At 41.8% G+C, this 16661-nt stretch overlaps 1 protein-coding gene across 1 annotated transcript in view; it reads right to left on the bottom strand.

The window, feature by feature from the left end:
• The window catches only part of MYH9 (myosin heavy chain 9), a 70355-nt gene extending 55555 nt beyond the window's left edge, over positions 1–14800 (bottom strand). Inside the window, exon 1 of the mRNA XM_041416593.1 lies at positions 14645–14800. The gene's annotated coding sequence lies outside the window, so the exon portion shown is untranslated. The remainder of the gene's footprint in view (positions 1–14644) is intronic.
• Positions 14801–16661: the final 1861 nt, after the last annotated feature.

Raw genomic sequence — 16661 nt, 5'->3', positions numbered from 1 at the left:
CCCTAGATTTAGTGTTTCATCAAAACCAGAACACTACCGCCAGGGATTTTCCAGTTTATAAGGCAGCAATTTTATTAGTGCCATTCAGAAGTCCTTTCAATCAGAAAAGGACTGCATGCGTCAAGGCTCATTAACCATGTAACAGCAGCCTCTTTACAAGATCCCATAAACATTATTTCTCGAATTCTTCCTCACAAAGATACCAGTGTCCTCAATGTATGTTCCTCATAGCTTGAATAGAAACTAGAGCTCTTTACCACCTAAAGAACAGGAAATGAAAATATGAGTACTTATGTCCTAGAAGGCTATCAGGAGCTATATGGATAACTTCTCTACAGAATTCATATTTACAAACCAGCAGGCAAATCAAGTAAGTGAAGTCTGACTCCACACACTGCAGACAAAAAAGTACTGAAAGCGGGACAGAAGCAGCTCAATTCCCAAAACATGCATGAGAGCAACAATAGATGTAGAGTCCCAGCATTAGCAAACAGTGAATGAAGCCAGAAAAACATCAGCCATAATAATGATGGGCACCAATGCCCACACCAGTCATTTGCAAGCGTGTAGGGAAATTCCTTTCAACAAATGTATCGCTGTAAGTGGTATGTAACTTTGTGCCAGAGACTGTATGGATAGCTGTATATTCACAGTCAAAAATTCTTCAGCAAACAAAGAGAAAATCACTCTATAAATAATCACTTCTTTTAGCTTGAGTTTAAAATCTTTGTCTTAAGCCTTACAGGATATGCTAAGCAGCTATTCCACACCTGACCTCATCTTTCCTTCCCCACAGGGTCACTGACACTTCCCCCTCAACCACAATGGTGATTCTCAGAGCAACTCCTCCTTTTGACATTCCTGAAAACTAGATTTTAATGGATACACGACAAAGAGATTTGTTGTGAAGATAAGATGAAGCAGTCTGGAGGCTGCCATAAAAAACTTGGGCTGTCAGGAGAGCTCCAAGACCATGCCATAAGAGCAAGCCTGACAGAGTATATAGCAAATAAAGAAGACCAACAATTCAACAGAAAATATTAGGATTTAATGACACTGCAGAATATCATCTGTAGGTTGTGATCAAGGGGTTTAAAAAAGGGAGTGGAAGGAAAGAGGGGAAAAAGAAAAAAATAAGAAATAAATATTCAATTGTGTTCAGAGTTGTATCAGGTTTGGCAAAGCAACAGCTGTGCTCTGCCCTCCATTACACAGCTTCCTGCCTATGCACTCCCAGAATGTAACCAGTTGCCTTTTTTGGCTATAATCAGGCAGGACACAGAGGCACTCTGCTTCAGCTAAATTCAGTTTCATCATTTCCTGAGGAATCCAAAGTAACCAGCCATCTGAAGTGTCCTACATTACACTGAAACACAGTCCTCACTTCCTGGCTGCTGGAGTACATGCTTGCATTCACTACATCTTAAGATACATTCTAGGATAAAGACTAATTCTTTTTTGGCTAAGGAGTAGATAAGACCACAAAAAATCTTTCAAAGGGTATCCCCAGTCAGTCCTAGATCTGAAGAAAACTAAGGAAATAAAAATAGCTACAGAGAAGTTAATCAAATTCCTTGCAGGAAGAGAACCCCAAATTATCTCACATACGACAAGACAGCATCTTCAGCCAGTAAGAGATCATTCTAGAGCATCTCTACCTTTTTATTTTCAGGGCTCAAAACAAGTTTCACAGTAGGAGGAGAAATAGCCTAACACAGCTATTCTAAAATCTCACCAAACAAGATATTCAAGATATTTTTAATATATTAAATATATATTCATATAGTATAACCTATTGTATATATATTTGTATTTAATATAAGTTTTAATATTTTAAGTACTACCAAATAGTACTGAGGAGATTCCAAAAGGGTCTGCACCTCAGACTTGAAACAGACTTGAAAATCCCCTTATTGCATGGCAGCAACAGCAGCCTTCTTATCATCACCTTAAACTAGCTCTCCTGTGCTCCAGAACAGAATCCTCATGTAGTAGAAGACAGAGGCTCCAGCTAAGCTAACATGGCATTAGAGCTATTCTCGAGGCTGACTTCGAACCCACAGGGCGTCTAAACTAGCAATACCACAAACCAACCATTAATTTCTCTTCTCCACAAGAACAGTACCAGAGGAATCAGATTCAGCAAGTTCCATCTCATGGACTCCTAAACTTATCTTCCTAGCTTATGCTGCATTTCACTGGGCATTTCTAAAAATCCCTTAAAGTGGTCAAGGAAGGAAGCAAGCTCAGTAAGCTCTTACAGCAGCTCACAATGAATGCAAATCATTGCTGTTTTAGGAACAAATTAGGAAGCAATTTGTTTGCCTGGTAGTTTGCATTTGGGGTGTAGATAATTATGTAGGACAAGGACATTTATCTTTACATAGCTATTGTGCAACTGCCAGATGAGAATACCGTTAACAATATTCTTTTTGATGCCTGTCTATAGGCAAGATGACCAAAGAATACAGAAGGAAGACAGACCATCCTTGTTTTGAGTTTAAATGTCTCCTTCCTAGTATTGTTTCCAAAAACGACATACACTACAATCACTTCCCCGTTAACCCAGTATGTTCCCTTATTGTGGTTCACAGCAGTCTGGGGATGAGGCTGCTCAGACTTTGCTTGTTTTCCATTATTTCAGAGTCCAAGAGACATTCTTTGCCATTTAACTAACTACATAATTGCCATAAAGATGCCATACAGTCACAGATAGAGACAAAATAATCTCTACAGTCATGAATAGGATGGGACCAAGACATCAGTATGTAGTGCAACCTTAAAAATAATACCAACTGCCCTGTTGACAAACATGTTTCCCAGTAGACAGATTCTTTTGAGAGGAACAAGTCAAACACTGGATGTAACTTGACATGCATTCCCTTTGAATTAGGCAGAATTACTTCAAACCCTCACTGAAATACAGTCATATGGACAGAAGTTTGCCTCAGTCTCCTACAATTTCATAGCCTTAAGGCTTGAATTAAGACACTTCACACACTCTCTGCTTAAAGCAGCATCAAGTGCTTCCAATAAACCTGGGAACAAACAGTTTATCGGGTTTGGAAAGGTCTAAAAGCTATTTCTGCTGTAAGGTTCCTTTCTTTCAATTACAAGTGTTTTGCAACTGCTAAAAGCACAGAACAATACCTATTTGCAATTTAATTTTCAATAACTATTTGTATTACATCCCCCATTCCTCCCTGCTGACTTTACTCTGTCATCAGCCACAGAATTTCCTGGGAGTGAGCCACTGCTCCATTAGATAAGCTTGGGCCTTACTAAACTATGGAGCTAACAGCTGAAGTAGAAATAGAATTCATAAGAATTCTATATTTATTTCCTAAGAGCATGACTGCAAGAGTTAAAGCATCACACTTACAAGTATTAGAGCACTGGCTGGGCAAGGAAACACCTCCAGTCCGAGTTACCTAAACCATCATTAAAGTAGGGATCCACACACTGTTCTTTCTTGGCTTCAGCTCCTTTCCTAGCAAAGATGCATTACTACACTAGAATAGACAGTTTTATTCACACATATTTCATTTCCCTACTTTAATGAATTATGAGAAGTTTGTACTGTACTACACAGGATGCAAAATAGCCATATACATGCACTGAATCCCTGGCAATTCATGTCACCACTTCAGAACTTTGCTGTAAGACTGAGCCTGCATGAAAACAGACATAAGTGGATAATTACTGGAAGTTTTCTTCTGTTTCATATCTACCAGTGAGACACTGTTACAAATTTTCTGTGATTTCATATTAAACAATCCTCCCACATGATTTGCCTAGTGCCTTTCTACTTACAGTGCAAGAGGAACTACCCTAAAAGGTGACAAAAAGAATGAACAATACATAGCAAACATATTTAGACTACAAGTCAATTTATCTTTCTTTAAAGAGTTCACCTTTTAAAAGCAGTTCATGAATACAACTTTGCCACCACTTTCCAAACTATCTTACCTTTAGCACGTTGCCAGAGGGTGCAATACAAGACAAAAGGCCCTTTCACAGAACAAAAGGAATGTACACCATTTCTGTAGGCAAGACAAGACTTTCGCACTAATAAGTTACCGCACTACTGGTCACTCATGGCCCTATTTCAGGTACAACTAAGTTGTACTCAGTGAAGAAATTTGATTATTTGTTAATACAAAGCATTTAAAAATTAATCTGAGAAACTGCTAATGATTCCAACTAAGTTTGAAACATTCAGATGATGGGAATCCTTACTAAGCTATGATCTGAACAGCTAATACTTACATTATTCCTGCAATTCAACTATTTCGTTTTCCCTAGCCAGCTGAATGCAGTTCCTCAAATTAGATCTAGGAGCAGCTAGAACGCTAGACTAAACTAGTCTAATATAGACTTTAGTTGCCAGGCTAGCTACAGTGACCATGAACTGACAATATAGAACTCCTAACCCACCAATAAAAAACTTCCTACAATTCCTTTGTATTCACTAAGAAACTGTTCAGATCTCATTTGTTTAGGTTGACACTTCACAGCTTCAAGTGCCAGTATATTTATGGAAAAGAAAACTGTAAAGTTTGTTAGCCCAAACTGCTCCAATTTGTAAGTAACACCTACATAAAAACCGGAGTTTAAATCACTAAGGGTGAGAAATGAATCACAAGGAGGCAGAGGGAAAGGAGAAGGAAAAACTGGCAGGAAGCTGAACTGATGGACAGGTTATAGCTGCTTATTTCTCAGGTTCAGTACATTGAGACACACCAGTGCTTGGTGCTTCAGGCTGAATGTAAGAATCACAAATTTCAGTTATCCCAGAGAGAATATAACACCAGGCAAGTACCTGAGCTCGCAATTAACACCCCCTCACAGGCAGCCCCCATGCTGAAGGCACCGAGCTGCACTTACCCTTTGCATTCAGAAAGCTGCCATGCAGACTCATTTCTTCTATTTCAGCTTTATTTGGGATTCATAATGACTGCTATTAGGCTTACTGTAGTTCACTGCTTCCCTCTCCAGTCACAGTCTGACGCACACAATACATTGTTGAAAGATTTATTTCACAACTGGAATGCAGTTTGCTGGCAATTATTGTTGCATATTCAGTTTGACTGTAGTGCTGCCCAGACTTGCCAGCTATCCTGTTTATTACTGTAAATTAAACTCAAGGTAGAGCATTAAAGTGCCCTCTCTGTATGTGGGGCTCTAAGAACCTAGAAGGGGGAGTCTAATTATCTAATACATAAGTGATGCTTCTATTGCACGCAAGTGGCTTACTGGCCAGACTACAGGTAAGACAAAACAAAGAAACTGAAGGCAATTCTGCACCTTCCAAGTGGCCTAAAGGTACCCAACACACATCCTCAGACCAGTGAACATGGAATAAATGTCTCTCGGTTTCTCCATGTCCAGCCCTCTTCCCCAGCTGCCAAGCACCTCTCTGGTGTGTGTGAAGCAGCACTTGCATATAATCTACTGTAACAGCTGACAGAGGGGGTTTGCTCTGGCAGCTGGGACTGCCCATGGTAAAATGCAAAGGCCACAAACCCACGTACAAGCAAGACACGTCACTTAATCTCACCTTTTCTCTCCACTGGCTTCAAATACAGCAGGGCTGTGAGAACAGTCCTATAAGCACGGCACACGTGCATTTAGCAAATATTAATGCCAATATGAAGAGGCTACTTTTGGGTACCAAAGACTGAAAACAGGATAATGCAGGCTTCACCACGGGCTACAGAAGCACAGGAACAATCTTGGGCAACCACACTGCATGCAGTAATTAACCACTATAGGTTACAGGCAAATAAAGCCAGGCATAGCTTCCCTAAGTTAATGCTAGGGAGGGTATGCTTGCCTCTATTTTAATTGCACCTTATGAGTTCAGGGAGACATAAAGACTACTACACAATCATGTAGATGGCACCAATACAGTTAATCAGCTCTATGAAGCCTGTGTATGCTGTTTAAACACACCAAACACTGATTTAGGGAGGGGGAGGGTAGCCTTCTGTTGATTTCAAGTCCAGTCTTTAGCATGACAAAGCTAGGCTGGCTGCCACCCAACCCCATTCACTTTGAATAAATATTCAAAGTTTACAATCCTGCATAATACACTTTCTGCAACTGTTGTTTCTCATTAGTGGAGTACAGTACATGCCTTCTCAGCAGAGGAGAGAATTCCTCTTACAGAGACAGTGTGCCCACAAGGAAAACATTCCAGGGGGAGAACACATTCTTCGTGACCACTCAGCAAAGTAATCCCACTTAAGGAGACAGCTGTAGTTCAGAAAATTGCAGCCCATCCCTGCTGTTCAAGCTGTTTTGCTGGAAGACTTGTTTTCAGGAGGCATAATGGCCCGTAAGTTCTGATCAGGCATGCAGAGTTCCCTACGGACATTGCATGAGAGGGGGAAGGCGCTTAGAAAGTTTTAACCTTTCTTACCTCGGGGTCACTTTTCATTCCTTCCCTAATATTCTGATTTAAGGCTAAAAAGGGATCTGCCAAGAACTCTGAGCCACTGTGTAAGGTAACTCTACATACATCAATTAGCACTCCCTGTCATCTTTGTCGATGCCGGGTTTCAATTCACTGCAAGAGCGAACTAGGAATAAAACAATTACACCTAAATACAGACACAAAAAATACAGTGCTGGTTCATCCTTTTAGATGCAAATATTTAGCATTTACCTGGCCAAGATAAAGTCATCTTACAGGAACAATTACTCTTGCTAACATTAACTGACAAATTGCTTTGATCTCAGCATCAATATTACTAATCATCTTCCAGCTCATAAAGAAAAGAACAAAGCATCAGTGTAAATACGTCCAGTAAATAATTTTTTTAAGTATTGTTTTTACTTTGCAGCAAAAGTTTCTCTAAACACTTTCAGCTCAACCTACTGTGCCAAACTAGGACTGTGTACAAGCAGTCTTCTGCTACATCTCATACTTTTTTTCTTGTTTCAAATCATTCTGCTGCACATTTACAGCAGCTATGGGGATGGCAGGCAAAATCCTGGCATAGAGAAGTGTACTGCCTCTACAGGGTCCAAGTTGGATTCTCAACCCTTCCAGCAACACATAACAGCTCACTAAGAAGACCTATACCTCTGTTTATGACAGTGATGTCTCAGGTAGAGGTCTGAAGAATGACACTTTCTGGACATGACAACACAGCAACTCTTACACAAAGAAGAAAAAGCTACATAGCCTTTATGCTCCAGGATGTGTAAGGAAGCCAGGTTGAAAGTATTTATGGTTTTTTAATTTTTATTTGTATTATATTTATATTTGTTTTATAAATACTTGTGCTCATAAACATCATGTTCAAGATAGTCTGAAAACCCAAACTGTGGCATTTCCCTACTGCATACAAGGTCTGGCACAGCCCCTTAGCTATCCATTATAAGCATTGTTCTACAGAAAGCTTGTGCTGCAGTAGAGCACATGAGGAACACTCAAGTTTATCTTCTGGTTAGCTTGCTCCCTCCCTGACCTGTGCTTTCTTCTGTCATTGGCAAATATATCAGCCTTTAAAAAGGAACAGCATTAGGCATCGCTAATTTTAGAATTCACCCAACCATGCCCTCCTGTCTGGGTCTCCTGAAACACTGATTTTTGTGTTAGAGGAGAAGAAAGGACCCATCTTTCAATCTCAAATCAGTAAAAGCAACGGCACTTGAAGTACAGACTTAGTCTGGACTATTACAATCATGGCTCTATGGCATATGCAATTTTATATATTCTGGCAATACAAGAAAATACCTTTTTAGGAAAAAAAGAAAATTATCTCCTTTTGACAGGTGACTGATATGACATTCCATGGTTCCCATATGAGGAAATAAATATAATTTGAAACTTTCCAATAAAGTTCTGCTTTCTGCCCTAAAAGGATCAAAAACTACATAAGGAAACACTGAGCACAGAGTGGCCAAACTGTTTCACGTCTCCACCATAGTTAACAACATTGTCCACTGCCATACACACAGCAGTGCTGTGGTGCTGAGGCACTGGAACAGGCTGCCCAGAGAAGTTGTGGATGCCTCATGCCTGGAAGTGTTCAAGGCCAGGTGGGATGGGGCTCTGAGCAACCTGGCCTAGTGAAAGGTGTCCCTCGTGGCAGGGGATTGGAACAAAATGATCTTTAAGGTCCTTTCCAACCCAAACCATCCCGTGACTCTCCGATATTCTTCTCCTTATCTACATGAGCAAGAGCTCAACCACTACTGCAGCTGCACTTTTTCCTGACAGAATTAGCAATAATACAACATGGTGATACTTATCACTTAAGTCTACATCGAGTTTTTTGAGCAGTAAAGAACTAAAATTTATTTATACAGTTCTGCCCATTAGGAAAAAAATTAGGATTTGCCACATAAAAGATTACCTCCCACCATGTGCAAGAAGATAAACTGATTTTGCACATGTATATGTCAGTACTACATGGGCAATGCAGATAGCTTTTAGAAGTTAAATTAATTTGCCTAATAAATTGGCAATCCTTATTTTATGACTAATACATCTTTCTCATCACATTTGTGTGTTCTCATTTTACTTTTCCCATCATATACTGCATTAAACTTGGAAAGGGCCATTAAACCAATTCACAATAATTTACTGTGTAATGAAATGTCACAGACTTTAGTGTCTGCTGTAAAGATTCATATTGCAACATAAACCAGTTCGCTTAGCTTTTATTGCCTGGGTTAAGTCACAAATCTTAAGGCACAATTTAAAGAGTTTTTGTGCGTGTAGAGAAATCTTTTTTGGTATTTATGCTCCTCTAAGAAAGAAGATTTACTTGATCTGTATGCAGACACATCCACTTGAAACACAGCAGTTTCAAGTATCCAATTATTTAACTATTTTAGGTAGTCTACTGTATATCTGCATCCATACTTCCATTTATCTGAACAATTCTGAGAAGTCTGAATACATTCCACTTGATGTCAGAAAGGAATAAAAATCATTTTCTACCTCTGAACAATGGAAAAAAGTGACGTCTGAACCACAGCTATGAAGAACAAAATATATTTAAGTGGCATTCCGCTAAAAAAATAAAATTCCACTAATACAAAAGAAATATTTCTTAGACTACTTCATATGCATTTACAAGCAAAAAGTAAAATTGTTTTCTAGATAGTTACCACAATGAGGAATTTACAAATTAAATTGCTGTTTCTGGTTATCTTAATCTCAAATCCTCCCCTTCTGACCTGTTTCACTCACTAACTGATAAACACACAACTACTCATCCTCACAACCACCCAAAAAACCCAAAGCAAAATGTCAATACCTTCCTCTACATTTTAAACTATGACTGATACAGCCAAAACAGAAGACTGAGAGTATTTTGTTTCATCTACACTTAAAGAAAAGATGCAAAAATCAATTTACCTTATAAACCAACTAATTTCAAGTGCTTAGCCAGGAACATTCTAATCCAGTTAACTGTTTACACTCAATATTTCTTGTGAAGTTCTTTCATTTAAACACCCTATATCTGTTCAAATATGTCTAAATCCTAAGATAAGGTTTCTTTTCTTAAATTGACAGTGCCTCAATGAAAATTACTTTGTCACACAATTCAAAATAACTGATTTTATCAATTCTAGCACAGAAAGATTGGAATCTGTTGCAGCAAATAGCAAGGAGACTTACATGTAACAGTCCCTGTCAAAAAGAACTTACTAACAATTGACCTACAAACTGATACTACAGTTCTGTTAAGTCAGTCACATATGGAAAAAAACAGAAGCAACTAAATTTTTAATTGAAATTTGGCTGCAGGTTTCCTTTCTTTTTTTTCGTTCTTGAACATTTAAAACAATTATATTATTAAAACTAACTGGGTTGACTGTTGACCATAGCCAACTTTAACCAAAGTCAAACCTACTGCACCTCCAAGGTTGCGTAAAAGTGTCTAAATTCAAATGAACTGGTCAAATTTTGAGCTTAAAAGAACAACACAGGTGAATGTACCCTCATCACTACAAACAATAAAAAGCAAAGTAAACTATTACAAGAGCATGCTTTAAGTCTTAGATTTTAAACAGGAAGCTACCCAGCAGGAAAAAAAAAAGCCCTCTGACTGCACACAACTGACAAAATAGAGCTGTAAAATTTCTCTAAACCTTTTTTCTTACAAGTCTGAACGCCCACTTTGCTTTCACGCAAATCAGAACTCCAGTTCTGTGCAGAGGCATATATCACAATGGATTTCCTGCCGAGACTCATTAAAATGGTAGCTCTTGATGAATGGAAGTATTCATCAGTTAAGAAGACTTCATGATATAGATTTTCAAGTTAAGTTTCCCTTAACATATTAATTATTAGCCTGTTTTTACTGAAGTTGCTTACCCATGTGGTTTATTTACTGCTTTCAGTAAAGTCAGCATACATGCATTAGGAGAAATTTAAATTTCTAATCATGAAGACAAGTAGAATCCAAACCCTATGAACAAAACTCTAGAGGCATAAATTTCATAAATAGGTCATGAAGTCAAGACACAGCATACAGCATTACATTTCATTATACCTCTCTGCAACCAGCAGCAATACATTTGTAACACTTCTGCAAGAAATAATTTACAGTAGACAAAGTATGCCAGATCAATTTTCCAGTTTCCCTTTTGCTGTGGTTAAAAAGGACATGACTTAGCAGTACTAGCTCCAGCAGTATCACACAATGAAATCAATCACAGCTCCATCACCAGAACACTGCAGACACCAGTGACTCTCCAGACTCTTTAGGATGATCAGAAAGGCAACATATCGTGAGGAACAGTAACAGGCCAAGGGACCACTAACTGAAAATGGAGATAACCCATTGTGCTGAACACAACTGGACTGCAGTGAGGTCAGATACTGTTAAACCACTACAGTGGCCTAGGACTACAAGAAAAATCGGTGTTGAGATTATTACTTCAAGTACTCTGAACAAGTTCTCACAGCCACTGAAGAAAAAAGCGAAGCGGATAAACCATAATTAAGACGAACTTGTAAATTGATGCATTTCATTTAGTTGGACAACACCCATTTGCATTAGCTTGCAGGGCAGAAGTTGCATCTGTGTTTTTGCTTCAGCATACTCTATTAAAATCAGGTTGCTAGCTTCCATCTCTTTCTACACTAGAAAACTCAATTAGAACCATGGTGTGGTTAAACTGAAAAGAAATTTAAGGTACAAGGTCACCGAGCCACCACTAAGTTAGAGCAACTGCCAGCAAAAACAATGCTGCTGTAGGCAATCCTCTACTATTACAGTTTTGTTCCAACCCACAGAAGACTTAATGTCAGGCACACAATTTCTCTACTTAACATGCAAACAGCTCTGCCTCAATTATAAACTAAGAAAGCAAAGAGTAACGAGATATTTACACAAGAAAGCAAAGAAAAAAATTTATCTTAAGAGGGCATTGAGTGCACTATTAAGTCAAACAAAAATACATTAAATCATATACTGAGGATCAAGGTTTTGGACACCTTTTAGTAGACATGCACACTAATTGTGAGCCCTTAAAATGCACTTTTGTAATCAGTTAGTTTCAGCATGTTACCCAATAACCCAAAGCTACCACACAAAAAAGCAGATGTACTGTGGGGGATAACACATCCTTAGCTTTGACTTCCCCTTTCAGTAAACCTTGCAATAACTAGATGAGTTCCTGCACCTCCCATGGGCCCATTTATAATCTCACCCTATTACGGTCACACTAATCCATAAGCAACATCAGTCTGGGCAAGACACAGGGATAGGGATGGGGTGGAAGTGGAAGACTGAGAAGAATCAGCTCAGAAATCACAATACCTCTGACAAGTGTCCTGTCTCCTTTGTTCGGGACATTAACAGAATCAAATCTGAAATTTGGATATAGACAGACTAATCTCCCCGTACAACTGAAATGTATTTTCACAAAGCCAGTAGTACCTGCATGTCAATAGCCTGACACACGACCAGCCCGTGAATTATTACTTGAAAACAGTCAGTACGGTATTTTTAAAGCCCTTCCAAGATAACAATGGTTCGTGCTTTCAGGATAGTTGGTTGAAGTGGTAAATGCAAGCCTCGCATTTGTAGTAGATACATTTGCAGTGCTATGTTGCAAAGAGACTTGAACACCTGTGGCATCCAACTGCAAGGCAGTTTTCAACTTCAAGTGAGTATTAGAGCTACAACCAGCTACACAGCTTGAACACTCTCCAACATTTTGCATAATACCTAAATAATCTGCTGAAGAACAAACATTATTTTAGCTTCCTAAGTGAGAGATTTTTCTGTTCTCTTTCCTATGATTTTACTGGACAAGGTTGTTTTTATTTTCATTATTAGTATTATTATTACTTTTTCATTAGATTCATTTAAAATATTATGGTGTAGCTCTCACAAGCTATTTGTCTTCTTAAAACATTCTGAAACACATCAAAATTCTCCCAGAGGAAATAATGAAAAAATCTTATTCTTTATCTCTTGAGATGAAATTATCATCTGGCAACTTTTTTCTTACAGGATTAACTTGAAAGAAAAAGAAACAAAGAAACAACTAAAAAAACAACCCAGGACCATGGTAGAAAAAGCCTAACAATCTATGTAAAGGCCACTAAGAGGACTTCAGTTTCTCCACTCATTCTTTTGGGGCAGACAGAACCTGACTATTAAGTCTTCCTGTTTATACAGAAACAGACACAGGCTACTCAGCAGCACAAACTCTTCTCCAGAGGTCACAAATACTTCTCCACAGGTCTTCCAAAATCAGACCTTGGCTATACAAGTCAAGCATCCAAGAGATAACGCCAGATTCCCAAAAGAACCACATCACTCACCAGCTTGGTACCAGTCACACTCACTTTGACGTTTCAGGTCAGTAAAGAAGTTCAGATCCCCATTTTTACCCACTACTACCAATTTTGCTTCTACTTTAGTGTTATAGAAAATTTTGCCTGTCCACCTCCATAAAGACAGTGCACACACTACAAATAAGTGCCATAAACAAAACTATCAAGAAGTGGAACACATAATTTTCAGCAGTTCCACCTGAATATGGAGCATCACAGAACTGCTGAATTATTTCCTTGTACTTATTTTCACAAGGTCATATTAGTATGAAGTCTTGTGTTTATACAGCTTGGGAAATTGTGATTAACAACTTCAAAACCCTTCTGTGCCACTTACATTTATCAATAGCTTTTCCCTCATTACAACTTTCTAGTTAATAAAAATATTTGTTTACCCCACTGAAACCTTGCGAGAGCACTAGAGATGCAGACAGTGCATCTATGAGTCAATAAATGTCTGCACCATGATTTTTGCTGACATTTTTACTGGAATGCCATCGATAAGTGAACCTAGTCACATCATGACCTAGTGACTAATTTCAAAGGCATTTTACAAAGGCAGTAACTGATTAGAGGGTTGTTACTTTGGAGTTAAAACTTTACCATACCTAGCCTTATGAATAGAAGATGTATACAAGAGTCAAGAATGTGTAATTTAATCTCTCAATCCACGGTTCAACAGTCTCCATGTAAGCTACCTTGTATTTCCTTACAGCAGGCAAATTATAAACGGACCTTGGCCTGCAGACTACTGCAGTATCTTTACAAGTTTGAAGCATATTTTTTTTAATGCATTGTTCGAGAGATTACTCTGTTTTGGAAGACTTGCCCAGTTATAAAAAAGATTAGGTTCTTAGTCCACTCTGATGGAGTGTCGCTCAGGATATTGTGACAGGATATGGCAGAAAACCCTACAGAAGAAAGATCAAGAGCACAAATAGTGCTTCAAGAGGAAAAAAAAAAAGGAAAGGAATTGTAAGGAGGAAAAGAAAATGGAATTAAAGAGTCACTGCATGCAGAGTTTGCTGACCAATGCAGTTTACTTCTGAAAAATCCCCCTTTATTACCAGAAGCGTGTTATTCTTTTAAAACTCATTTCACCCTGTGTTTAGGCAAATTAGGAGCGATTCTCATTAAACTTCCTGGGCAGGCACCACGCTCGGGGGCTATGAAACTTGTTACTTTCCACACCTACCGAGGACAAGTTGGTAAAGATACCACTCAAAGCCGGAGAACTTTTACTACTCGGTTGGAGGTGATGCCTGAAAGCACAAGCTATCTGCAAGAGCTCTCAGTGCAAGCTTCATCTTGCCCTGTCACTCCCTCCTCCCTCCCTCCCTCCCTTTCTCTCTCCTGGCCCAAACCGAACGAGGAAGTGGAGCCGGGCGGGCGGGCGGAAGCCAAGCCCATGGCGGTGTCTGCAGGAGGGCTGTCAGCCCATGACTCAGGCTGCAGCCCTGACAGCTGCCCGGCGGCCCCTGCCCGCTGCCCCCGCGGGCCGGGCAGCGGAGGGAAGCAGGGAGGGCCAGGAGCTGGCTCCGGCGGGAAAGAGCGCCAAGCACCCACCCCACCTGCGGGGGCCGGTCCGCGGGGCGTGCAGGAGCACAGCGGCCGCTCCGCGGGCACGGGGGGACAGGGGGAGCACACCGGCACGGCAGGTCCTACGGGGACGGAGCGGCAGAGCGCCGGGACAGCGGGAGCCTTCTCGCCCGGCCGGACAAAGAGGCGCCAAACCCGGCGAGGGAGAGAGGAAAGCGAGGAAAGCGCGGCGCCAGGGGGGACAAACCGGAGCCACCCGCGCCCACCGCCCCGCCCGACCGGCTTCACCTGAGCCCGGCGACGGTGGAGGGAAGGAAACGCCGCGGCGGCGGCTGCGCTCCTCACGGCAAGAGTGCGGCGTCCTCCGGCTGCGGCTCCTCCCGCGGCACCGCGACCGCCGCTCGCTCACCGGCTCTGCTGAGCCGCCCGCCCGCCCGGGCGGGGCCGCCCCGCCCTCGGCACAGCCGCCCGCCAATGGTGCTGCAGCTCCCGAAGATTGACGGCCTCCGTGACCAATCAGAGTGGCCGAGGGGTGCGGAGGCTGAGGAAGCCGTTGAGCCGTTAGCAACGCCCGTGCGCCCCGCCCGGCCCCGCCCAGCTCAGCCCGGCTCGGCACCGGGGCCCCTCGGGCGGGGAGCGGCGGCAGCGGCGGCCGCGGGGTTTCGGCGGCGCCGAGGGCTCCACCCCGCCGGCCGCGGGGTCGGGTAGGGCTCCCCTGCTCCGATCCGCTCGGGTTGAGCCCGGCCGAGCCGCCCCCACAACGCCCCACGGCGCGGCAGCCCCACAATGCCCCGCGCCGGCCTTTGGTGCTCCCGCGGGCAGCGGGCGCGGCCGGGAGCGGGGCGCGGGGCTCCCGCCGCCCGAGGCCGTGCCACAACTCCCCCGAGATGGGGCTTGGGACTGGGGGATGTCCCGGCCAAGAGGTTCCCACTGAGCCTTGTTGTAGTGCAAAATACCTGCAGCAGGAAGATGACAGTCAAAATTTTGTTTCACAGAGTCAGATAGGTTGGAGAAGGTCTCTGAGATCATCGAGTCCAACCTATGACTGAACACCGCCACATCAACCACACCATTGCACTGAGTGCCACATCCAGGAATGGTGACTGCCCCACCTCTCTGAGCAGTCCATTCCCATAGCTAATCACTTTCTGTGAAAAAATTCTTTCTAATGTCCAGTCTGGCTCAGCTTGAGGCCATGATCTCACTGGCTGCCTGGCAGAGGAGACTGACTCCCACCTGGCTACAGCCGCCTTTCAGGCAGTTGTAGAGATTGATAAGGTCTCCCCTGAGCCTCCTTTTTTCTAGGCTCAACAACTGCAGGTTCCTCGGCTTCTCATAAGATTTTCCTCCAGATCCTTCACCCAGGAAGGTGAAGGATCTTCTTTCCTTTCACTGGACTCTAAGGGACAAAACTGAGGCAGGCAGAAGCATGAGCGTAAGCAGCCCCTGATGCTGCTGAGGTGTTTGAACAGCCAGTGCACATGCTCACAGAGGCCTGAAATGTGCTTTAAAAGGCAGGCTGAAACACTGATGTGTGAAACGACAAAGGTGATGTAATTCTGCCTCCTTACATTAAGTGGAACTTCAGGATGAGCTAAAGGAGGAAGCGATAGCCAGGATGCAAGACCAAAGTCCTTCTGAAAAGAGCACAGCATATCTAAATCCATATGTCAGATCCAGAAAAGCAGATAAGGTTTACTGCACACTTTATGAGCATACAGAAATGCAAGGCTCCTTCCCTTTATGACTTCCTACTTTGTGCAAGGAGGGTACATTTGCAGATGTAGGTGCCAGTGACAGGAAAATACAAAGCAAAATTTACTGGTGGCAGTATCAAAGCTACAAGCAGAAGAGGCAAATGAAGTTAAAGAGGCTTGAATAACGAGGGAAGTTAGTGGAAAAGTATCTATAGTAACCGTTTCTTGTCTGAGTGAAACACTTAAGGCTTAGAAAGGTTCACTGCAGCAGTTTGGAAACGATCCTAGACATTTTTATCTCAAGACACAGAAGATAGTGGGAGAAATCACTGAAAGATGATTCTACAACTGAATATCAGGGACACAGAAGTGTCACTGTTAGAGACAGAAGTGAGAAAGGTAAATACAGGTGCAAAATACAAATGAGAATTTAATTTGGCCATGAGAAAGGTATATACAGGAATATACATCTTTGCTAGTACTTCAAGGTAGAAAATGAAAGGAGGCTGGAATTGTGACAGCTACTCACATAAACAGATAGCTTTGGATTTATTGTGAGGGTGATGAGGCACTGGCAGAGGTTGCCCAGAGAAGCTGCAGATGCCCCG

The sequence above is a fragment of the Onychostruthus taczanowskii genome, unplaced genomic scaffold, assembly GCF_017590055.1.
Source record: "Onychostruthus taczanowskii isolate IOZ18803 unplaced genomic scaffold, ASM1759005v1 scaffold53, whole genome shotgun sequence".
Taxonomy (NCBI): domain Eukaryota; kingdom Metazoa; phylum Chordata; class Aves; order Passeriformes; family Passeridae; genus Onychostruthus; species Onychostruthus taczanowskii.
This window is presented reverse-complemented; position numbering and strand designations above follow the sequence as displayed.